Source organism: Pinus tabuliformis, chromosome 2_1 (assembly GCF_031772625.1).
Source record: "Pinus tabuliformis cultivar Carrire ecotype Pingquan chromosome 2_1, CPIR1, whole genome shotgun sequence".
NCBI classification, from domain to species: domain Eukaryota; kingdom Viridiplantae; phylum Streptophyta; class Pinopsida; order Pinales; family Pinaceae; genus Pinus; species Pinus tabuliformis.
Window position 1 is genome coordinate 732,792,587 of NC_142299.1, and position 27,764 is coordinate 732,820,350.

General features: G+C 33.1%; 1 pseudogene; it reads right to left on the reverse strand.

The window, feature by feature from the left end:
• The window catches only part of LOC149202681 (potassium transporter 5-like), a 254,070-nt pseudogene that overhangs the window by 214,461 nt on the left and 11,845 nt on the right, over positions 1-27,764 (reverse strand).

Consider the following 27,764-nt stretch of genomic DNA (forward strand, 5'->3'; position numbering starts at 1 on the left):
GTCAAAGAAGGAGAGAGGAAATTGGTGTGAGTTCCATAAGAGACCCGCTCATAACACAAGTGAGTGTTGCGGCAAGCAGTCGATGATGGCCGAGTTAAAGGCTTCAGATTCAGATGCATGTTCCAACCCAGAGTTAGAACCTGACAAGAGGAATGACAAAGGGAAGTAGATCGTTGATGTGGATCCGAGTGCCACTGTTGCCACTACCAAGATCTAGAAGAATGATCCTGAAGATCTAGAGGAGGGTGACAGCCTTTTCCACAAATGTGGGTGAAGGATTCACTACTACAACTCATTGTCAACAGTGGCAGCCAAAAGAAACTCATTTCAACAGAGGTCATGAAGCAAATGCGCCTACCTACCATATCACACCTGTAACCGTATACCACCAGGTGGCTTCACCAAGGACGAGATCTCTGAGTCTGCCAATAGTGTCACCTTCCCTACAACATCAAGCGCTTCATAGATGAGGTGTTATGTGATGTTGCACCTCTTGATGTTTGTAATGTATTATTAAGCCAACCATACTTGTGGAAGAGACATGTTATGTATGAGCCAAGGCCTCTTGTTGTTATTATTTATTTGGGTAATTCATTATATAGGATACCGGAGGTAGCCCCAACTACCGACACCTCTTTGATCACTGCTAAGAAATGTAGTAACATCCTCTCCCAACCTAGGAAATTGATTTTATTTTTGGTTCGCTCTCAAAGTAAGGGGAATATCATAGCCACATCCATGGCCTGTGGGATGGGTTCCTCCACACAGTGGAATCAGGTGGATATGGTCATGAAAGAATACAGGAACTTCTTCTCCTCACCCACAGGGGTACCATTGCACTATCAAGTCAAGCATTCATTCGATCTAACTCCTAGAGCACCTCTACCCAATGGGCTGATATATCACCGACCCATTCTGGAAAATTCCAAGTACAAGAAATGACATGATCAACATCGAGTGCCACGCAAGTTTCAAGTGGGCGAAAAATTCTAGTTGCATCTCCAAAAAGAAAGCCATACAAGAGCCGATCGAAAGCTTAAACCACTCCGATATAGTCCTCAAACCATTACCAAGGTTGTGGGAAACAATTATTTGCAGCATAAAATTCCCCAATTCCTTGGCTTGCACTAAGTTTCCAATGTGGAACACTCTCGACCATGCTTCCCACCATTATTGGACACATAAGAGATTGCATAACAGATCACCAGGGACTAAGTTCAGCAGAAGTTTCCCCATTTCATGGAGGTAGTCAACACAATGGGGACCATTGCTTCCTAAGGAAGGAGGAATGATTTAGGTGGATGTTGGTCGCCACCCACCTATCCCACTTGGAACCCCACAACTGTCTCTTCCAATTTTTAGTTTCCTTAATTGTAGCACAATTTACTATTTTTGGCAGTTTTTCACGTCATAAACATCCGGAGTCGTTATGAGGCCCTAAATGATGGTTCTTGGGAAAATGACGGCCAACATCAGTAATTGATTAATATTCCCCATCTGAAATTCCCATTCCTCGAATAGATCTTTCTAACGAGGTATTTTTCACGTCAAACATAGATCAAATGCCAAAGTTACGACCCTGGGAAGTTGATGTACCAATTTACCCAAACGAGGCCCATAGTTTGGTGCTTCATCTCCTAGGGTTAGGTTTTTGGATGTTTAGGGCTTTTCATTATTTCTCAACAATATTTATACCCTCGATCCTCATTGTAACATAGTTCAAAGGAATGTAGCCGCCATAACTCTTCTCAGAGATAAGATACCATTGCCTGAGCTAGTCTTATTATCATTCTATTTGTAAGCATATTTCAGTATTTTACATTAATGAAACATTAATGAAATGAAGTATTATTTCTACTTCATCTCCGTATTTATGGTTATCTTTGTAATTTGTTGCATTCCTGTTTAAATCTGGATCACACATACCATAGTTCATTGTTTCTCTAAGATATCTAAGAATCCTCTTGGATACTAGTAAATGGCTTTGTCTGTGCGTTGCTTGAAATATTCCAAATATAGAAATGATTTGTGTTATGTCTACTGTTGATGTTGTCAAATACAAGAGACTCCCAATGATGGATCTGTATAAATTCTAGTCCACTACTGGAGATTCATTCATCTTGTGAAGTTTGCAACCTATCACCATTAGAGTGCTCATCAAGGAGCATTCTTCCATGCCAAATTTCTTTAGCACTTCTTTGAGACATTTACTTTGAGAGATAAAAACTCCTTTCGATGTCTACACAATATTTGATCCAAGGAAATAGGAAATCTCTCCCAGCATTAAAACCTCAAAATAAACCTTCATATCAGTTGTAATTCATTGCTAAATAAATTTGAATCACTAGAAAATATGATACCATCAACATATACAACCACCACAATGAGTTTGCTATATTTTCCTTTGACATATAAGTTTTTTTTAGCTACACCTCTTTTGAATCCAAACTTGACCAAGTAGTTGTCTACCTTGGAATACCAAGCTCTAGGGGCTTGCTTTAGACCAGAAAAAGGCTTCTTCAGTCTGCAAACATAATCTGGCTTCTTCGTTAGCTAAAAACATTGTAGTTTCTCTATGTATACTTCCTCCTATACCTCTCCATTGAGAAAAGTATATTTAACATCCATTTGATAGATTTTGAATTTATTAAAACAAGAAAATGCCAAAAACATTATTATTTCTTCTAAACTAGAAACATGAGAAAAAGTTTCATTGAAATTCAAGCCTTCTATTTCAGCATGGCCTTTGGATACCAACCTAGCCTTATTTCTTACCACTTCTCCATGACCATTTAATTTATTCCTAAAAACCCACTTTGTTCCAATGAATTTCTTGTTATTAGGCCTTGTAACAAGTTCCCAAGCCTGAATTTTCTCTATTTGATCCAATTATTCATTGATTTCCTTTCACAAATGTTCATATTGAATGAATTAAACAACATATTTTTCTTCCCCCATCAATAACAGGGCAACATGTGCCTGCATGAGGGAATCTAGCAGCTTTCTTCTTATCTGCACTCCAGAATTCAATTCACCAACAATTTTATCAGTTGGGTGGTGTTTTTTTACATACCTTGGAGGATCTCTAAATTGAGGACTAGAGGATTCTTCATCACTTTCTTTTGCAGGTGACTCATCATACTCCTCACTAATGCTAAGTAGTTCATCACCACTAGTTTTTGTGATTTATTTCTCTTCTTGATCACCATAACAATGTAAACTTTGAAACCATAACTATAAACTCAAAACAGGACCTGTAGCGAAAAACCCCAAAAAAACATGAAAAAAAGTTCTAAAAATGAAAAGTGTGTATACTTGAATGATGATGTTGTTTTAGGGTTAGTTTTCAACATATTTAAAAAATGGTAGTACAACCAAATTTTTTTTGTGCAAAAAACAATTGTTTTTGAGGAAAAAACCACACTAATATTTTTGGTATAATAACATTTTTCTTTCTGTGGTATGATTTCAACATTTTTTATTAATGATGTTAAAGAAATAATGGGATCCGAAACAAATTAATATTCCTTCAGTTTTCAGATCCATGTTATTAAACATAGAATAACATGACACTAAAGATTGCTAAAATTCTAACTGTTTTCAACCATAACATTAAAGATAAAAAAATTGGTAAATTTTCAACCATAGAATTAAAAAACTCTAAGTTTTCAACACATTTAAGCGATGACATTATGAACAAATTACATGACTAAATTAATCAAAATGTGAATACTTGTAGATTGAATGAAACATAAATTAGATATGTAAGTTATTTCTTCATTGTAGATACTCTAAACAATAAAAGCATCATAGTTAAAACATATAACACAAGAAACATAAAAATGACTCATAACCTCATTTAACACCATATGGAAATCAAAAAAATTATTTCAAGATAGATGAAAACATCAATTATATAAATTGTATTAGACAATTATTCAAAATCACTCGTATTTTCTTGCACACCATCAAAATTCACATCTTCAAATGAATGAGTGGATGCAGGTGAATATGTTCCATATTCTTCTCTTTCATCAACTATTGCCCCATCTTAGTCCACATGCATGCCCACCATTTCAGGTTTCAAAATTCTTTTGGATCTACGACTTGTTTCAATAGACACCCATCTCAACTTTGTTTCTTCTGGTAATAGCTTCTTCAAAATCTATATCGTCTTGAAGCAAAGAGTTCCTCTCTTTGTTAAACTGAAGTCATAAACAAGTATGTCAACATCCTCCAATTTTAAGAGGTCTATGTGGCGATGATTTATATTTGTACCCTTTCCTTTTCTATTTCCACCAATTTTTTTATCAACTACCATCTCTGGCTTGTACACACCATTGAATGGGTGTGTATTTGTGGCATGCCAATGTACCTCAACACCTGCAACATCCTCATTATATGCTATTACCTTTATAACCTTAAAACCCCATTATGGATAGCCATTTGGATCTCCATCTGCTAGCATTGCCATCATGCAACCCTCCTTAATATCCTGTATTGAACCCCTAAAAAGGTCTTCCATGGCTTTAGGTTGTGCACGAGATCTTCCAGAACCAATATACATTTCTCTTTCATCTACCTGTGAAGAATTAATAATACCTTGATATTGTTGTTGTTCAAAAATGTTTCTTTCCTCATGTTCATTTGACACATTTTGTAGCCAAATAAATGGACTTTCCAATGGTATATCTTCATTTGTTGTTCTTGAGCTGATATCACTTTGATTATTGAAAAAAATACTCCCACCAAACTGAATCAACAATATCAAAGTACTCATATGTATATTTAATACGTTTTTTAATTTCTCTGACGGAATCAGAATAACTTATATCTGCATTCTGCCTGTGTGCATTATGAACTTCAGAAAGTGAATGTAATAACAATATATTTGAGGAAAATATTGGATGATCTTGAATGAACTTCAAAAATTCTAAACCTAATGACAACCCCAATTCTGCAGTAGGTGAATACTTCTTGCCCAATATTAGTGTTTTCCCATCAATTCTTTTAATACAAAGTTGATGTTGGAAGTTAATTTCATTAATTTGTTCAATGCATTTCTCCTCACCATGTGATCCAAAAATAAACCTTCTCATGTCAACAGTTTCTTCCAACACATCAAAAATAGCCTCTGGCATGTATGATTTCTTAATACATTCAATTAATCATGGCAAGCTCCCAAATTCCTTTCTCCTCAACGTGACTGAAAAATGGTTGAGCATTCGATCAATATGGTCATGAGTGTGCCCAACAAGAAGGAAGCCAACCATTACCTTCTGAAATATTCTCAATTCAACAAGAATGTTTAGATATATAAAAAAAATATGATTTTTGTTTTGATGACAAGTGTTATCCAATTGTAGATACAAAAATTCAGGAAGATTACCAGACCAATGAGAAAGAACATCATGGATTATGGTTATTGTCATATTTTCATCATTATGAATATTTGGAACTATTAAGTATACCCTTGGCAACATTTTCCCATTGAAGACCATACAACCGACCAAGTGATACTGAATAAAATTTTCCTCCTGTAAATTTTTGGGTGTGCAAACAAAATGTGGTAGAAGTGTTTTCTTCTCATCCATACCATCAATTATCAAACCCAAATATTTATTTGGATTATCACAACGCTACATTCGATGCTTGTACAAATTTTTCCTTTGACTTTTTTATTGTTCGTGATGCTCTTGAAGTGCTTTGACAATGGAATCAACACAACATAAAAGAAAGTCATTAATAAATATGTTTTCATAGTTGATGACTATACAATTTTAAAAAATTAATGTTATGAATGCTTACCTCTTTCTTCCCCTTCACATTTATCATTTTTGATTTAATAGAAGCACATGTACTGCAAATCCACGTCCTTGTCTTCTTAGGAATATGGACATTGTTGAATTCTTTCTTGCATATCTTCACAAAAGATTGATATGTAATAAACCGGGCACTTCCTTCAGCACCTTCTACATATTCTTTGTATAAGTTGTAGATTTCTCATCATTAGAAATTATATGGAATATGTATTGTCTCTCTATTTGGCATACACTATCCATGCTTTGAAAAGAATTTTTTCATCCATGACATTGCAATATTTGATAATGGCCCAAATTGTCATTTATGATGAACTTCTGAATAAAATGTGGGATCCTTTTCCAAATTTTCTTGGATTTTTGGCAGATGAAAATTACCCATTCAATGAAGCATTTTGAGAGACTTTATACAAATAAAGAAAGACCCAATATTATAATCATAACCTAACAATGTAGATTGCATGCACCCCACTAAATATTAATTTTTCATGTTTTTATTCATTGACAAACATCTCTTCCTTTTCTCTAATGGAAACTTGAAATCCATTTGTTTCAAGCAATATTTTTGACAACATTCACTTCAAATGAGAGCAGTAATAGAACTTCTTCTTGTCAGATATTCTACTCTACCCCTTGTATAACTAGAACATCTTGGATTGAGACAAAAAGGTCTGCTCCTACTCCTCGATAAAATATTTCTTGGAAACATCTCCATCATTGGATCATCATGTGTCTAAGATTTTTCATCTTCATTATGAGGAATATTTTCCTCACTATGATCATTTGTGCTTTTGAAATACTGACTTGGAGGATATTCTTCATCTTTCCCTTCTTAAATGCTACCCTCATAGTCCTTAGAATGAGGACTAAATGGAAAATTTGACTCGATTTTTATTGGATATTATTCATCATGTGCATTGTTGGTGTGGCTCTCATAGTCCTTAGGATTAGGACTAAGTGCTTCATTCTACCCTTCGTCATTGTTGCTATCATAGTCCTTAAGATTAGGACTAAGTGCTTCATCCTGGCCTTCATCAATTCTGCACTAATAGTTTAATAGGATTAGGACTAAGTGCAAACTGTGACTTTCTATCCATTTGAGATTCTTCATCATTCTCTTCATCATTACTGCTCTCATAGTCCATACGATTAGGACTAAGTGGAAACCGTGACTCTTTATTTATTTGAAATTATTCATCATGCTCTTCATCATTATTACTGTCATAGTCCATAGAATTAGGACTAAGTGGACACTGCAACTGTCTATTCATTTGAAATTCTTTATCATGCTCTTCATCACTACTACTCTCATGGTCCATAGGATTAGGACTAAGTGGACACCATGACTCTCTATTCATTTGAAATTCTTTATCATGCTCTTCATCACTACTACTCTCATAGTCCATAGGATTAGGACTAAGTGGAAACTACGACTCTTTGTTTATTTGAAAATATTCATCATGATCTTCAACTCCCTTACCCTCATAGTCCATAGGATTAGGACTAAGTGGAAGTTGCAACTCTTTATTTATTTGAAATTCTTCATCCTGCGCTTCATCAGTGATACTCTCATAGTCCTTAGGATTAGGACTAAGTGGAATATTTGACTCTTTATTCATAGTGGAAGAATTTCTGTTATATTCGTCAATGTGAATAGAGTTGTTATGCGATGAAGATGTTGATGCTTCACAAAGCGAAACTCCACTATCAGAAGAATCCATTCCTTTCAAAAAGAAGATGATGAATGATACAAATGAACTTTCTCCTAATAATAATATATAGCTTAAATAACGAAAATTTCCCACCAAAGTTCCATCTCAATTTTTTTGCCCATTTTTTTCCCTCCAAAAATTTCTTTTCATGTATTTTCCTCAATAATTTTCTTCTACATTTTATTGAAAAACTTTAACTAAAATTTTCTTCTGAAATTAATCTTTTAAACTAAATCTTTAAATTAAAACCTTAAACTAAATCTTTTACCTAAATTATATTTTTACTTAAACTATATAGCATTTACTAGACAATTGAATGTTTCTTTTATCTTTTATTATATTTTCTATCACACATTTAAAATAAATTCTTGTATCACGATGCAGTAAAAATGTTCTATAATGTCCGATTTATCATAATTTACTATATTTCCATAACAAGATTTATATGTTAATGTTTTTATAAAAATAAATTAATCCCACGTTAACTGTGTTGTAAAACAATTCTGTAATTTCTGCTATATCATAAATTTCATTATCACTATTCCTCACATCACATCAAGGCTTTTCGAGGTTCGTTAAAATACTTGAAGCGATTTTGCAGAGCATCTACATTGTTATTGACAATATATTCAATGAAATATTATCGCGTTTGAAAGGTTAGCTTCCCTTTTTCTATGTGCAAGTTTTAAAATTCAATAGGTTTACTAATACTTATATGTCAGTTGGGTTTTTATCTTCCTGTAAAATACCAAATCAAAAACATATTCTAGTAAAATAATATTTAATGTTTTTATTAATGAAATTTAGATTTTTTTTAGAAATTAAAAATTGAGATGAGTGAGGCTTACCTGATAGCCCGATGGAAGATAGAAGGCCACTGCATCCACACTGGGCATGGTGGGACTGATCGTGCCCGCCGACGGTACACACCCCATCACCCAGCCCGCCAAGGGTGAGTGTCGATTCTTAAAATCAGGCCACTAACCCCACGGGTCTCTAATAGGCCTCCACCCCCACGAGCCTGTTGGGATGCAGGGGAGGCGAGGGACGAGGTAGCATGCAACCCATCCCTTACCACCTCCATCGGCTCGTTGGGTCAAAGTGGTAGGGCGGTACGAGGCTACATTTTTTATTTTTTTATTTTTTAAAGGTTATTTTTCACAATATTATTTATCATTTATGATTATTTATCGTTTTTAGATTTTGTTTCGTTTCGTTTATTTATTTAAGCTATTGTTTTTTTTGTAATTGATGGATGTATATATATGTGTATATTTCTTGTAGGAAAATTCCATCCAATAAGATTTTTGTGAATCTTTATGGACCAAAGACAGCTAAAATTAGAGGTGGATCCTCAAAAAAACATTGTTGAATGAACCAAACCTAAGCTAATAACTACAAATATATTAAGTGTTGTGAACAATAAGAAAATGATTACATACTAGAAGAAATCAAAATAAGTGAAGATTACAAAAAACATATGGTATGTGAAAGATAGAGAAGGAAAAAAACAACTGAAAATATATCTATATGTTCATATCCCTAACAATAGTGGACTTTATGAGGTGTTAGGAAAAGTCATAGACATTTGTTTGATATGAGACATTGAATTTGTTTATGTACTTACAAAACCACCCAAGTCACATGACAAGATTAAATATTAGTTATCTTTGTCAATGTATGACACAACACAAGAATCTACAAAGATGTGTAAACAAATTATAAATGACATTTCATAAGATATGGTAAGTATTGTCATTTATATTTATGTGTTTTGTGTTATTGTAATTGTATCATTATATTTTTATAACCTAGTTTTTATTGGCATATGATATTTTATTTGAGAGAATTTTATTGAAAATCTTTCAATTATGTTGGGAGGCATTCATTTAATAGAGGAAGATATTATGAATGTTGTCAACAGTTTCTACTTAGGTTCAAAATAAGATATGGAAAACAAGCAAAAAATAGTAATTCATGATGCTACAAAACTACATCGAAAGGGTATTCCACAGTTTTCGTTTTTGCATTGTTGATGTTTTGAGCCTAGACCAAGACTCATCATTAGGACTTGTGGAATATCCGAGTGTATATTCTAAAAAACCTAACCACAAAAATCTACAATCCATTACATCGAAGGGATCAACAAAGAATGTTTATCGTCGATAAATCTAGCAAATGTAGACATGTTACTTTTGAAGATGAACAAGTTGAAAATAGCGTTGAGGTATATCTTTCCATTATTGAGGATGACATTAGAACTAATGTTAAAAAGGAGAAGAGCCATAAAACACCAAAAGTAAAATTGCCCACAAATGACTTTGTTCTAGGTAATGATGATAATGTTACTTATCTAGAATAAAGGACAAGGAAGAAAATGAAAGTTGATCATTATCAAATATTCAAATCCAATGGTCAATATCCTAGTGAAAATTCAAAAGAAAGTCAAGAAATCATTACACCAGGAGCTGATTTAGATGATGGCATTATTAAAACAAAACAAAATGTCATTAGAAATAACTTGAAAAAGACAAAATTAATTGAGGGTGGTCATACATTTCAGCTTAATGTGAGACAAATATATAAGCCAAGTGAATGACAATTTAAATATCAAATTAGAAAGCCACAACACTTGCATGTTAACAACTTGAAGACATTGATGAGGTACAATCCATATGCTCACGTGGTTAATTATGCGCTTATTGTTGATCTAGTTCAAGTTCCCAAAAAGGAAGAATTTGATAGGTCAAAATTTTTTGAATACAATTATTATGTTTTTGTAGGGAGCCATTTTGTATAAGCTCAAAGGCAATTAATGGAGGAATATCCCAATAACCCATGTTTTGAAACAATGAAATGTATCATTTATGTTGGTTTATCAGAAACATAAGAAAATTTATTGGCATGGGACCATAATACAGGTAATGAATATAGCATGTCTATGAATTTCATCCTAAGGGTTAGATTTATTCATAATAAATTTGAGGAAAAATGTGGTGGGGATAATATAAATGTTACTCTAGAATTTTGAAAGGAAGGTGTATGGAAATAGACTATCAAATTGAGGAGAAAATCAATTCAGAAGGGGACAAAGTAAATTCTAATATATTCATAGGTATTGATAACATTTTTCAGTTGACATTTAGAACTGGAGAGATATGGGAATTGATTAATGAGATTTTTATCATGTGGGAGAACATTGGCATTAAAAATCAGAATGTCAAAAAGTCTAAACCATTGATATGTAGCGGTAGTAAATCAAGTCTTGAAATAAAGCAGCTTCCAAAAGATATGGCTATCACACCTTGGAGAGAATTGCAAGGAGTGAAGGATGAAAAACTTGTTACAAAAATATTATCACGTGTGAAGTCAAGAGAATTATCGTTGGATGAAATGTCTAAGAAATTTCAAAAGTGAGTTTGCCGAATTATTTTTACTTATTTCTAGATTATAATTTTCTTTTTAATATAAAATATTGTTCTTGGTAGTATTTGTTATACATATCATTATGTTAACTTTTTTTACTTTATCTATTCAGTCACAGAGTTTACATGAAAATACAAGAACAAATGGTTAAATTTTTGAATGAAGATAGTTGAGGTGATGTTGTACGCAACTACGTAGATTCAACTTCTATATCAGCACTAAAAGATTCTTATCTTGCATTTAAAAAGCTATGTTGATTTATACATTCATTTTTATTCATCTGTATACTATTTAGATTTTATAACTTATACATATATTTTTTATTTTATTAAAGATGAAGAAGGATGCAAACAAAACACCAGATAGTTTCAGAAGCTTTATTAAAAAAATTAAGATCGAAAGACTTAGAAAGCAACATCTTAGGAATGTTGAACTTGATCAAATTCTTACTCATTTCATTTGGAGTGGGCTTCACACTACTCAATATAAAGTAATACAAGGTGACTATGAAGACATTACTAAACTCATACTTAAAAAGGACTATTCCCTAGTTATTGCACATACTCCCCATGGTTTCAATATCCCAAACATTAACTATGATAGTGACCCTTATACTTATCAAGATCTTAGTAAAGTGGTTGTGGGATTTGTAGAAGTCACATCATCACCATTATGGAGATTTGTGACATTTCATTCAAACACACAATTGGAAATGTTATTGACAAGATTCACGGGGAAAACAAACTCAAGGATGCAACTTACATGGTAAAGTGTTGAAATTGTATGTTTGATTAATGTTAAAAAATTCATTTATGTACAAGTTAATTGAACTTTTACTATTTCATGTTATAAGAAAAAGTCAAATGTTATTAACCGTGAAGATCAACCAATTATAAATGATTGTGAGCTCATCCATATTCATTGTTGGACAAGAGATGATAGCTATAAGTCCATGCTTCTTAATTGGGTAGATGGAGATAGTCATAGCCAAGTATTGGTTTATGATGTTGTTATGAAAAAACTAAGACATGGAAGGAAAGAAGAAAAATAAGAGATATTTAACATTTATCAAAAACCACAGTCATTGATTAACTATCTTATAGACTTGTGTTCAAATGGAGATTGGGTTCTGGATTTATTTTTTAGGCTCAGGTAAGTTTTATTATATAGAACTAAATTTCAATATCTTCTTTCTTAATTTATATGTTATTATAATAATTTACTTCATTATTTCCTTTGTGCTTGATAATTAGCTACAACACTAGCATGTTTCCTACAAAAAGGAAGAAATTGCATTTCCATTGAAAAAGACCCAGTAAAGTGAAAAATTATTTAGCAAAGAATTAATGCTCTGCATTTAAAGAAATTGGGTTGAGGATAGGGGATTTTATTGAATCACGCGTGGAAAAAAATGTAAACCGCTACCACCATTAGATGGAATGATCAGAAAGGTGTACATTGGGATATTCACAGACATCAAAGATCCATTGGAAGAGGAAAATGAGAAAAATGAAGTAGAAATATTGTGGAAGAAGACAATGATGAAACTCTAGATGATGAAGAGTTTGGATTACTAGATATTGTTGATTAAAGTTAAGGTACGCTTGGAAATCAAGCTCATTTTTTGTAGCTATTATTTAGTTATTCTTGTAATATTTTGACTTTGATAGTTTATGAAAAAAATAAGTATTCAATTAATGTTGTTATATGTTCAATATTTGTATTATGTGATTTCCTCTTTCATTTTTATGTGAATCATCATTTTTTGAAAAAAAATGTGATTATTATTAATATTTTACATGAAATTGATCAAAAAAGTTATTGTTTAACCATTTTTTGTTAAAGTTTTCCTATAGAAATTGTGATTTTCACATGTCATTTCTAGCAAAAAATTATCCAAATGTATAATTTTTTTAGATATATTTATGTTCAAAATGTATATTTCTATGTCAATTGTTAAAAAAATTTGATTTTTTTGAGACAATTATTTGATGGGCATTGAAAATTAATTAACGATATATAAATATGTAGAATATCAAAACTTTAAAATATTGACCTTTTTCTTTAACTATGGAGAAAAATAAATACCTCACTGCGAAAAAAAAAAAAAAAAATATGGAGAAGAAGACCACTTGAAAAATTGTTAAATTTAGGAAATAGTTATTCACATTTAATACATTAGAAAATTAAAGTAAAAGAAGCAGTCTTTTAAAAAAAAGGGCCTCATGCAAAATCAACACTTTTTAAAGTCAACATGTAAATCACTAACATTCCAAAAACTAATGTACATAAAAAAAATTAAAGTGTAAAGAGCTATGCTAATATATATATATTCTCCATCACCACTTTTCAAAATTGGTTGGTTTTTTTGCAACCTCAGCGAAACAGCTAATCGTATCAGTTCCCATTTGAAATTTTACATTGTTTCATGTGCATCCACCTTTACATCAACATAGTCAATAATCTTGTTGGTATTTTTATTATAGAATATGTATCCTTTCGTGTTGTGTGAATATCCCAGAAAAATGCCTTCATTTGCTCTCGTATCAAACTTGTCAAGTTTTTTTTTCATTTCTCTTGATGTAGCATCTGCTACTAAAAACTATGAAGTGTTTAACTATTCGAGGTCTTACATTCCATAGCTCATATAGATTTTCATCATTATTCATTCTGAAATGAGCTTTGTAGAGGATAACTATTTTTGTATGAATAACTTCTATCGAAAATATCTGTTGAACATTCCTTTTGGTCATCGTTACTCTGGCTAACTGTAGTCTAGATTTTTTTTCTCTTTCTGCTACACAGTTTTGTTGGGGATTCTCTGCTATTATAAACTACCTTTTTATGCCATTCTTTTTATAGAATACATCAAATTATTTTGGAGTGTTCTCACCTCCATTTTCATACCTTATGATTTTTATTTTTCAATCAATTTCATTCTCATCCATAGCTTTGAACTCTTTAAATTTATGAAAAGCTTCATATTTCTCTATGAAGAAGGAAACCCATATCATTATGCTAAAATCATTAATTACTAACATGAAACATAAATTACCTGTGTGTGTCTACATTCTAAACAGTCCACATAGATCCATGTGTACCAGTTGCAATGACTCTGATGATGAGTTCTCCTTCACCTTAGTTGAAAATTGACTTTTCTTTCTGAGTTGGCAAGATTTACAAATTGTATTCTGTATTTTTCAAAGCCTAGGAATGTCCTTGACATCATTCTTCTTTCTACGCTTGACTATATGATCAGAGTTCATACGTGCAAGCCTTTTGTGACATAACCAAATCTCATTTTTCTTCAGCAAGAAACACCTTTTCATCTCCTCTTTTAGCACATAGGCATTATTTTATGTTCTTACAACCTCAACAACTATCTCACATGTACATGTGGAGTTGATTTGAAAACTTTTGACTTTTAAAACAACATCATAGCCTTGATCACACATCTAGGATACACTAACAAGGTTATGCTTCAGCTTATCAACATATAAAACATTTTTGGCTTTACCTTTTCCATTTGATAGACTAAGCACTACTTTTTTAATTATTTTATGAGGAGAATTGTTCCCAAAAGTCACATTACCTTTGTTGACTAGTTCCCTTGTCAAAATCTTTCTTTTTCCTTTTGACATATGCCTCGAGCATCCATTTTCCACATACCAATGGCTCACATTATTATAAGCATACAAAGAAATATCACATTGCTCTAATTTCTCATTTTCTTTCTAGACATTGGGCTTTTACATTTAGACATTGCATCTAATAATTTAGGGGAGCAAAAGAATTATTATGTCTGGGACTTCTTTTCCTTTTATGATGTCTTCTCTTTGATATGAGCTTCATGTAAGATAGATTGGTTATTATATTTGTTGCTTTGTGGCCATATCTAGTGCATGTGAAACAATACCCTCGAAAAATAACATTGTACCTAGAAGATTATCTTATGCACTAGACTAAATTTTGGGTAGTTTGATTTTCTTCACCAACGTTCTTCTTTTGTTGATATTATTTTTTATGGATCTAATATTTGGGTTTCCCGTATCCCTTTTTCTAATGTGCAATCCCTTTCTTAGTTTGAACAAAGGTTATTTCCTTTGTACCTTTTAATTCAGTTGTTGTGCTGGTCTCAACTTCAAATACAAGACCACTACGGTCTTTAGAGACATGTTAAGCATCCAATATCTCATTTAAATCTCCATTTCCTTTTCCAAATTTTTGATTGAAACTCAATTGTGTTTTACCCTTCTCTGGTTCCTTTCTCAATGATGTGATCTCTCTTTCTAACCTCTCACATGTTTGAATCTTTTAATTCAATTGTTGGTTCAATGATTCTTGAATCCTCTTGCATTCTTCTATTTGCAAGAGTAGTGGCTCCACAACCTCAAATTTTTCTTTTGTTAAAGACTCCTTTAGGACTTTATTTTTCTTCCTCAATCTTTCTATTTCATCAAGAGCACTTACCAGTTCTCCTTCAAGATCTACTTCTCCTTCTTCATCATCAAAATTAATAACCTTAACTTGTATAATATCTATGGCCATCATCATAAATTATTTTGGGCTCTCATCATCTATGTCCTCATCTGAGGATTGGCTGGGGTCACTTTTTAAGGAGATATGTTTTTGAATATAAAAACCTCTCTTCTTAGTCTTCTTTATATCCTTTTTAAAATTCTTGAATATTTCTTTATGAGAGTAATCCTTCTTCTTCTTTTGAGGATACTTTGATGCATGATGACCAAATTTTCCAAAATTAAAACATTTAAAGGGTAACTTTTATATTTTCTTGATACTTTCTTGAGATTCTTCACAAAGTTGTCTTCTCCTTCATCTGATTGATAGCATGAGTGATCATACTCATCCTTGAACTTATTTTCTCCATTAAAGACTGATTCTAAGGCTATAGAGTTTCCTTTAAAAATCCTCAACTCATAGGCAATGAGTATTCCAATAAGTTTATAGAAAGTGAGATTTCTTATATTTTTCATTTATTTAATGGATGACACCTTCAGATTAAACCTTTTAGGAAGATATCTTAACACTTTTTTAACTACCATAACTTCATCTAGCCACTCATCAAGCCCTCTTATGGTGTTCACAACTTCATCAACTCTAAAAAATACTTTGCAATATCTTCATTGTCATGCATGCTTAAAGGTTCAAATCTCATCCAATAACCTTTGAATTTAGCATTCTTTACCATTTTATCTCCCTCGTAGCAACTTATAAACTTGTCTGATATAGCTTTGGAAGATGTGCAATCCATTACCTCGACAAGCTCTAATTTAGGTAGATCATCCAGTAGAGCATTAATTGATTTAGCATTGCATGAGAATTCCAAATGGTTATCTCTCGTAACCATTGTTTAATACCTTTAATATTATTCTTCCATGACATCCTACACATCAACTCAAAGTGATTGAATGTAGGTATTCACCCTCACATTTTCCAAATCACATACTTTGTTCCATTGAACATTAGTGCCCTTCTAGTAAAACATCCTTTTGGGTTTTCCATGGTCCTTGATCCTTATTCAAGTTGTTAAACTAATTTGAAGTAAATTGGCTCTGATACCAATTTTTGGAAATGAGGACAACACTAAGAGGTGGGAGGTTAATCAATATTGTAGGACTTTTTACCAAGTGGAAACTTTATTTTTTACTTTGTGCTGGAATATTGGGACACCATTAAATACTTCAATAATTAAATTAAATAACCATGACATGAATCAATATCAACAATCCCATTGGAACACACAAAGGACAAGTAAAATTTCAAAACATATCTTCAATTCATTCATAGGGAAAGCTATAACTTGATTTTATAATTTTGTGGCTACAACCAGGAGGAAGCTACAACTCTCAGATTTGTTAGTTGCAACTGAATGGAGCTACAAAGCCCACTATTCACCAAAATCCATTGGAAGGAGCACCAACCCATAATCTCTAAGATACGACTTGTTAGACATTGAATGGTTCCTCTTTCATTCAATTTCATATAAGAAACATTGATTGCCAATTCTTCCTTCAAAATTAAATAATTTCTTCGATCACCAACACCTTCAACATTCTATGATTACTATGAAAACACCAAGCTATATACACCAACAACATCAACCCCAATTACTAATGAAAATTATGGATCTGTGAAACACCTTACAGATACTAAGATTGGTCTCTGTTTCACCCTTGATGCATACAAATATCATGGATCATGTTGCACCAATGACTCTCACACACACTCTTTGACTCTATACTATTGTTTCATAATTTGTTGCACTCATCCATCCCTTTGTTGCTTCAATTATGATTTTAAGAAATTCTAGACTTATATTTTTGGCTTTAATCTTTGGTTAACTTGTTCATTGATCTCTTGCATGGTTTTCTTACTTTTTTCCTTTTTTTTATTCACAAATTGTCCTATGAACCTATTCCCTAAGTATTCTTTAATTGTTCACCTGTTACTTCAGGAATTTCTGAGGTAGATTGGTGTTTTCCTCAATTTTGGTGAGTTATAGGTTTTAGCGAGGCTTTTCTAAATTTGGTGAACCTCCAATTTTACTAGAATTACCAAATCTGCCTCTTAACTCATGTTCTGCTACCAAATCTCCAAGTGTTCTTTTTAGTGCCAAATCGAGCTTCCAATTTTTTTTATGTTTGGCTTAACTACCAAACTTCAAGTGTTGTTGAACTAAAATTGTCAACTCAATTATCCATGCAAGTGTATTGCATCATCAGTTACTCCAAAAATAATTGTCAACCTATTCATGTGAAAACCCAAAGTAGTTTTTAATAATCGCTACTACCAAAATAGCTACTAACTCATCTGTCGTGCCTGAGAACCTTTCTATAGGCCCAAAGGCCTTTGTGTCCCTTTTTAATTTCTAGAAGAAATTATTGCCAAAACTGACGAATTTGGCCTTTAGCCGTCTTTTCTTAGCCAGCTATTTATTTTCACTATATTACTGATACCTATGATTGTTAGCTAAGACTTTATCTGATAATATTGTTTAAAGGCATATTGGTGGCTTACTTTCCTGTATAACTACTATGCGCCCTCGGTCTTATTTCTTCGCAAAATGATCAACTACCTATGCTCCTTTGCTCGATGTTGTTGGAAATTCTAATTCCAAATAGGTTGCAAGCTTGTAGGATTTCTGGAATGGACCACCTTACTTCTGATCCATATTATTCATATATATGATGTCTGTAGAGAGTAGATCCTAGCTGCCCTAGTGCTCGAAAGCTTTTGGGAATTCCAATTCTTACAATTTTATGGGGTTCCTGAATTTTGGGTCTTCTAGGCCTCCGAGATAATGACCCTATTGCGCCACTCTAATATTCATTACAGTGTTCCAAGATTCCAAGCTTATAGGCTTACTTGCACTACCCTAGCTCAATGTTCTTATGGGCTCTGGGGATTCTTCTCATCTTTGACTTTTGTAGGCCCAACTTTGACTGCCTCTATCTTTTGATCCAGGAGGCAATTTGCAAAGTTATTTATACCATTGGAAATATCTTTGAGAGAAATTTTTGGTTAAGTGTGTCCAATGTAGTCTTTGAGCTCATTTACTACCTAAAAAATTGGCTTCAAACTATATGTTATTCTTTGCACCATGACCCTCCTTCTTATGGCTAGAATCTACTCTTCCGAGACACCCATGCCACCAGCTCACACCATTTTCAACCATTTGCTTAATGGAAAACCTATTGACAATAGGGAATATACTATTGACATCATTAACAACATATTTCCAACAAGGGAATCATCACCAAATGTGACCAAAACCTCTCAAGCATGCTTACATATAGATATTATGAAACTCTCATAGGTAGTGATCCATATAAAACCCCAACCCACCAAAATATGGTATACAATTGAATGGATAATTTTTTTATTCGAAGATTCATACCCTTACACTCTAATTTTACACGTGTTTTTGAATGTATGCTCAATTATTACACTTTCCTATAAACTATTTCGTAGTAATTTCCTTTTCTGGTGAAAATATCATTATATAAAACAAGTAGTCCATATTAAGCTCGATGATGATGCTAACTCCATATATGTTAAAAAGATCATCAACACGGGGCAAGTATTTTTTGATACCATTCTACATTGCTTTTATGTCCCAAGAAACGTCACTTGTCACATGGTTAAATGATTGGAGATACATCAACCACCTAGATATGTAGTTAAACAATACATCGTGTTGTTTACATGGCTTCAATTCATCTCTATATTCTAGATATAAATAACGTAGTTATGAAATTTATATTCAATATTATTTGTTGTTTTTTATTTTAAGGTTTCTTTGGTTGAAAGTAATTCCACTGAAAATCATTTATTTGTGTCATGGTTTTTGAATACAAATCTCGGATGTTCCTTAATTTTCAACCCTCTTGAAAATATAACGCTCCTACTAGCTCTCATCCTCATAACACTCTTATTATCCATCATTCTCCTAATCATACACAAGACCCTATATTCCCTATTAATTCCTTCCCTAAACCAAACAAATGGTGTCACTTTCAACAAATCCATGTTGAATTCCAATAATTATTTATGGATAATCCTTTATCTAGGTATGAAAACTTTCCAACTGATCATTCTCCTACCTTAGATAATTAAAGCATATCCTTACAAAACCATAAAACCTCAAACCCATATATCCCTCTTCTCACATTGAAACATACCATTTTATTTCCTAACTTCATTTTCACTCATAATTTCTTCATCAAATACTAGCTAGATACTATCATACCTAATAATGGAAACCAAAAGATTATAATATTTTCCAACCTTTTGTAATGTATATTCTTCCTATTGCACCTCGTGCCTCTCGATATGATCTCAAGTGTGTACAATAACATGGTGCTCATTGCTGATTAACTACTCATCTATACTCATATTTATTATTAACCATTTTAATGACACTTTTAATTGTGATGACTCTAGAATTTATTATTGTGATCTAGTAATAGGACTATCCTACAATAAAAAATGCAAGGATGTTTGTGATGTTCATTGTAATACCTACACTCTTTTCAAAGACAAGAAAGTATATAAATGCAATTTAGCTAACGGTGATCCTACTCATCCCGATGTCATTGAGAAAATTATCCTTTGTGAATTCCTTTCCCTCTATATTTTTCATATCATTTCTTTCATACAACCATGTACCTTAAATTTACTTTCTCTAAGCCCTTATCTCATTCCATCCTCACTACCACTATACATTCCACCACATAATAAAATTTGTGTATTTTCATTCAATTTGTATGACCTCCTCCTTCCTACTAATACCATGACCCCAATAGCTCACTCACACTTTGGTGATATCTCATTGAAGAAGGCTCCACTAAACCCTATGTTTTCTTGGGATAATCTATGTTTTAAGAAACTTAACTAATGGATCCATTATAGGAAACATTCCTTCCCATTTGGAAAAGGGTTATTAAACATGGCACCTCAACTTATTAATGATTCTCTCAAGCTAGGTCACATCATCTCTCTACCACCATTTTTCTCCTCAACCACCTATTTCTATAACACCTCATAGACATTGCATTTTTAATTTTGGTTACATGTCGTTATCAAGTGACTCATCATAAGCTAGCAATGAGGGTGCACATCACTAATCCCTCTCATCGACAACACCATCTTCTTGTTTTGGATTTCATATTGTCTACAGTAGTTCAAATTAACATAAGGATAAATAATTGAACCATCACATGGAATCTAAATATCCTTATTTGCCATTTATTAGTCCTCATGAGACATACAAAGAATTCATTCTTTCCACCTCTTTAGCTATAAACTATTTCTCTCTTTATTAACGTAAAAAATGTAGTGTACCTACATTTTCTTCTAAATATACATATCTACATGGATTTAGAGATTGAAACTCTAACCATTCATATTGGTTCTATAACATCACATAGTTCATTATTAATTTCCAAGAAAAAACTAGTTAGGACACCTTTTTATTTCCAACAATATATCATCCTTATTACATTGCACCTTCCAAGTGACATTTTGAATTATTTAGTTCTTAAAATGATAAAAAGGTAAGGATGGTTTCAAATTGAATTGAGAGGAATTGATGTAGATAATGAGCATGACTTACTTACAAAGGTCATACCACGGAACCTAATAATGCGAATCGTATATAATGAAGGTGGTATCTAGGGTGACCTCATCAAATAAATAACATGATGTACCATAGTAATGTCAAACATGGACCACAAGGTTGACATTCATGATGTCCCTCCCAAGGAGAATGCACACATAGTTCCAATTGTTTCTATAATCAACATCCATAGCCTCAGGGTATCTTCTTCTTCTTGATAATCGTCTCTAATGGTGTCATATTGCATAATCATATAGTTACATGTTTCTAGCCTTCAATATACATGTAGGAGTTATTTATCTTTTCTTTCTTAGCCCTTGTTATTTATGCATCTTTATTGGAACCATAGTATCCTACTTAAAGGAAAATTGGCCAAATTAATAAACTAACAAATTTTCCTTGAGGATATTATGTTTTCTTAATATTATTGTTATTGTTCACATTGATAGGTCATTATGTCTTCGCAAAAGGCTAGAGAATATCACCTATTAGCTAGGGAGATACAAGTTAAGGGGTTTAGAGAATAATCAATATAATAAATGTGATTAAGACATGTTTAAACAAGGAGACATATCTTATTATAGGACAATGATTTTGTTTTAAATACATAATGAGAAATATTCCTCTTGTTTACTTAACAAAACATCAATCAAATTTCTTTTATTGACAAAAAAAAGTATTATCAATAACATTGTCTAATTCTAAACTAAATAAATAATGAATTAGTCACTAGATTACCAAAATAATAGAGCATTTCGCTAAGTTAGATTTGTTCCAAATTTATAGTAAGCACAAATGTCTATTACTATTCATGGTTGGAATTATCTAAGGTACGGTACAAGACACCATAAGAAACCCTCTACAGCTTCCTCTAGCCCAAACATGCAAATAGAGTAACTAACATAGAACTAGATTGGAAATTGGATGTACTCCGTCAATAATTTGGAGGTATGGGGATCACTAACAATATAATGAAGATGCACGCATTATGTGCCAACCTCGTGGTTAAAATTTTCAAAATTATTGAGACGTAAAAATACCTCAATGGACACCATATTAAATAAGGATAACCTTTTAACAAGAAGGATTAGTGAGGAATTATTTTTAATCTATCCTAATAACCCATATAAAAGTAAATATTTTAGTCACCTTGATTGTGGAAAATGTTTGGAAAGCCTAAGAGGAATTAAAAACATTCCTCTCCTAAAATGAGATATCTCTTACGACTAGGTTTTCATTTAATGGTCATTGCATTAGTCGTCATCATTGATCCCATATGATGGAAATCCTTTGGCTAAATCTACTTGGTTCTTAGCCTTCAATCTCCTATTATGTGTCTTTCCATATTCTTCTAACATGCCTAATAAATGTAAAAGGAATTGGTTGTTATAGCTTGACCTTAAGCATAAATATCCATCATAGGTAATGATGACATGAACGATTGTAGATTTAATACAATGGATAAGTTAACACCATGTACAACATAAGCTTATACACTCTTCAAGTTCCCCATTATGGTGACAAACCTTCACTTATTACAATTTTACCATGCAATAACAAGATATCTTTTGGAGGGAAAAACTAACAAGATTTGGTACCTATGGGTTTTCTAAAATCTTGATAGGAGCGTGCCCTCACTATTGATGAAAAATTATCACACTTAAGGATCCATAACCCACAATTTCCTCAATGTTGGCAAGTTGAAAACACCATAACCCACAATTTCCTCCATGTTGGCAAGTTGAAAACAAAAAAGCGTATTTTCTGAAGTTGTTTTCTCACTACTAAGATTTGTATGTGGATCACATTTTTCTGTGATGCCTTTTTCCTCCTATCTTCTCATGATTGGATGCCCTTATAGGTTACTACCTCCCATGGGGCATAAAGTGTTCGGTCTCTTAATTTATTATTAGAGTTCCGATGTGACTTAGATCTATAAGTCACTCGATAATTTTTCATGTAATGAGAGTTTCAACTCATAAATATGGTGGTATAATATATACCTATGCCAATTTTCTTATGTAGATTGAGTTACATTCTCCTACAAATGGAGAACTATCAAGAAATATTTGAATATTATCATGTTTTCATTTACACATTGGGAAGAGCACCATTAGTTAACCAAATATGCACCCCTTTGAGTGTTTATCCATTTGATACTACATCCCTTTCACCCTATATTGGGTTGCTCTAGGTCTATTAATCTTACTTCATTGGTTCACATTGAACTCCATCACTACATTGGATGGAAAGTTTGGGAGAGATAAGAGAGTGAACAACATGACATGTACACCTCCATCAGTAGAAATGAAATGTCACAATTTTATTTTGGTATTCTTAATGGGACCCAAAGGCTTGTAACAACCTAATGATGTGTGGATTGTTGTTTCCACAATTGACGTTGATACTTTTATTACATGTTGGGACTTTGCCTCTAATGGTCATGATTAAGCCTCTCCAACAACTATCATGGATGTTGATTAGGACTCTCTCTCTTTTCTCCCAAGGAAAAATCATAAGTTTATTGATGAAAACAAAATTACATGTTGCAGATGCTTGAAAGGATTCCATCATCTAGTCAAGGACTAATGATCATAAACTAATACAAACTAATCAACTAAAATATTGAAGGGAAAAGATTAAAATTTTCTCCATTTCTTTTTTTCAACCTTTCTCTATTCTCCTTGAGATGGTGATGAGGAGACAATGGCTAGTTGATTTCCTTATTCTATTCTTGGATTTTCCTTGTCTCAATTAGAGTTGTCTAATGCATGATGACATTTGTATCTGTTACAATCCTTTGCTTTTGATATCCTGGAAAGTTATGTCATGATGATTGGTAAACCAATTTGGTTTTGAGATGCTTCCCACTTTCCTTCATTGTCTTGTGATTTCTGATTTTCCACATTGGAAGTGGGTTCTTTTTTTGCTTCGTCCTCCTCCTCTTCTAGCTCATTTGGGGGAAATTTCTATCCTTTGGGCTACTTCCCTAGTTTCTTCTTCCTTCATGGTTCTTTCTTGGCTTCAGGGCATGATTTTTGTAGATGTATTGTTTGTCAGCATATTCAACATGTGAAGGATGTGTTCTCCAAATAGATGTATTGTTTGTCAGCATATTCAACATGTGAAGGTTGTGTTCTCAAAATCTAGGAACCAGGCCTAGTTCTACTTGTTGTGTATCAACTGTACCCAATCCAAAGAGCCTTTACTGAGATCCACTTCTAAACATATTGGAGCAAAAGTATAAATTCCTTCCACCATTCTTTGTGTATCCGTCTTTATGTGTCTTCCTAAAATATTCCCAATGCCTTCTAGCACTCGGTCATGCAAGAAGTGTAGGTAGAGATTATGAAGCCTAACCCACACCTACATTTTTGATACATTCATGGTGTTTGCATCAAATTTTTGGAACCATGGGCTAATGAAAAGCCCGTTAGATCCCAAAAACAATGGGCCTTCCTGGAGTACAATTTCACCATCCTAAGATGATGCAAACTTTATGATGAAGAATCCTTTAGAGAAAAGATGTATTTCACAATTTGTTGTCCAATTTGTGAAGATCCAATGGAATAGATCCATTGGTTTTTGTCTAAAATTGTTAAATCTGCAAGTGGTGGCTTGGGGTTCATAACTTGAGCAGAGATTATTTGTTTATGAGATATCTATGACCAGTTCTGGGACGTAATTTACTTGTTCCACTATGTATGGACTTGGAGTGTTGAGAACTTAATAGATCCATTGGTTTTTGTCTAAAATTGTTAAATCTGCAAATGGTGGCTTGGGGTTCATAACTTGAGCAGAGATTGTTTGTTTATGAGATATCTATGACCAATTCTAGGACGTAATTTACTTGTTCCACTATGTATGGACTTGACTTGGAGTGTTGAGAACTTGTTATGGATCCCCTTGCCCTTGTAAAATGTTTTTGTAGGAGAGACCGCCCTTGATATGATTCTCGTTTGATTCTCTACCCTTGGGTAAACTAGATCCGACAACTCCACCTATTTCCTCTGACTTACTTGATCCCACAGCTCCGCCTCTGAATCCGAGATTTAGGATGATCGTGGTCGCGGGATGAGTGTTGTAATCGTGTAGACTTCGATCATCCTGGACGGAACTGCCACCATAGATCAAGTCTTGTAGATGCAGTGAATAGCGCAGATTGATCATGATGTTCTGATTCAGTTGAGAAACCTTGTCCAATGTCTGTACCCAAACTCATGATGATTTTCGAGCAAGAGTTTTTATAAAAAATTGTACAGTATTATGCTCTACCAATTCTTCCTGATTTAGGGGAACGTATGCTACATATTTAGTATCAGGGATATATATCGCCTCGGAATCCTCGAACGGAGTCTGCATTGTGGGCATAAGACATATTGTGCTCCGTTTTCTAATGATGGAGGGTCGAGCCAGAGAAAAGGGTTCCAATGGGCATAGATTTATTTCAGATCGGACTTGCCTGGGAGAAAAAAAAAAATTTGGATCTAAAATGGACAGATCTAGAATAGATCGACTTTGCATTGTGCTGGCTATCCACATTTTATGTGGTGCCTGGATGAAACAGGCAGTCTCTTCGACAGAGAGAAAAATCTCAGTAAGTTGATAAGATATCTCGATCGATCCAATCATGGATGCAGATCTTTGAACCCAGACAACGCAGAGGGTAGATCCGAGTGTGCATTGACACGACTCTGAAGATGTGTATCTAGCCCAGAACAATAAGTGGATTGGAATATAGAATTCTTCCTCGCTTTCATAGATAGTAACCAAATTAGATATGTCCTTCGTAAGAAATCGAAGGGAGATCTCATGGCCTCCTGATCTATCTGGCTCAAAACAATAGTTCCAGATCTGTCCATCTGCATACTGGCCAAGAGATGCAACCCCAGTGTCAACAGTCTCCTCTGCTACAGAGATCTGTGGAACCCTAGCTTTGTCCATCCTTTGAAGGTAAGCGGAGTTCTGGTTCACATCATGTTGGAGGAGGGAGCCGCAGAATCTCGCTCTCTCGACAGATCCTCCGTCGCAGACCTTTGCCTTTTCCTCACGCCTTCCTTTGCCGCAGATTACGAGCGCCTCAGATCCTTCACTGTTGTAGATCTTCGCCATCAGAGAATTTCGTTCCAGAACCTAATTAGGACTCTCTTATTTGGGCTAGCATCCTTGTTTCTTCTTGTGACACAAATGTGTGATGTTTTTTTTACTAAGCTCACTTTATTTGATCATAAAGTTATGCTGGTATTTGTAATTACAGAACAAGTTGTTTTAAAATTATTTAGCTCTAAAATTTTCTTCTTCTGTGTATATTGTCTATTACTAATATTTTAAAAATGACTAATAAAGAAACCCGCATTATTTTTTGAATCTTTATTATCAAAAATAAATATAATAAAACACAATTTTGTTTATATAATTCTAATAAAATTTATTTAAAATTATTTTCTATATCTCTTCTTATGATTGACCTTCATAAAAATACTTAAGTATATTTTATATAATTTTATACTCCATCACACAATTATCTTAAATATTATTCACTTTATACTCCATAAAATAATTATGAGATTTTCTTTTTAATATTATTATTTTTATTTTATTTTTATTTTAATATTTATTAAAAAATAAAAAAAAATATTAATGGTTAAATAATAGTGGGTTACTTATTATTAATTATTAATAATGTTAATTGAATTATCAAAGTTTTTGATGAAAAACTAAGCCAACTAAGAGGGTTTACTTCCAGAAGAAAGGTTTCACCATTGCCACCACTTTCTCCGTTTTGGCCCACCAATATAGCGGGACAAAGATCACTAGAACAATGATGAATATGACTTTAAATCTAATTGAAACTATATGACGAATATGACTTTAAATCTTTATGAAACTACACGTAAAGTTAGAGATCCACATATTGGGAGGGGAATTTGTCGTGTAGAACTCTGCCTCGAGATTGTGGCAAATTTTGAGAGCACCCGGATGGGTGGTTTTTGTTTTTACTTGCCCGTGAAACAAGGATTACACACATCGAACAAGGTGGCCTGGGAAGACTAGCTCTTTTCCAAGTAAAAAATAGCTTCACAATTATAAATTGATAAATTTAAAAAGAAAACATAAATTTTATATAAAAAATTTAGTTGGAATGTGTTTAACAGACATTAAACTGTTTTTTGTTTGGTTAGGAGCTTGTTTTATTAAGATTTAACTAAATATGGTAATAGCTAGTTCATCTTCTTAGGAGGTTTTCCTATGAGGATAATGGGGAGCTAGTCTTCCTAGGAAGTAAGGAAAAGTAAGGAAATAGGGTAATCCCCAAGGCAGGGAGACATATACCAAGACTGAAAGCATGCTCACTTAAAGACCACTAGCTAATTATTCCAAGTAACCTGATTTTCCTTGAATAAAATTGATAAAAGAACCTGCATTGCATTAAAGTTAGACATAATTATCCTCACTACTGATTTTTTTTACTATTTTACTATTCTGGGCCATGTCCTTCCGGAGGGGGAAGTTTTCCCCGTTTCCGTAACAGGAAAACTTCTTGTTTTTTATGCCAAAACCTAATAACATTGTCCTTTTAATTTGAATCATGTCTAATATAAATTTATGTTAATGAGACAACAAGAATTTCATTGGAATCACACGACTTTATAATCAAAGGAGCGTGCA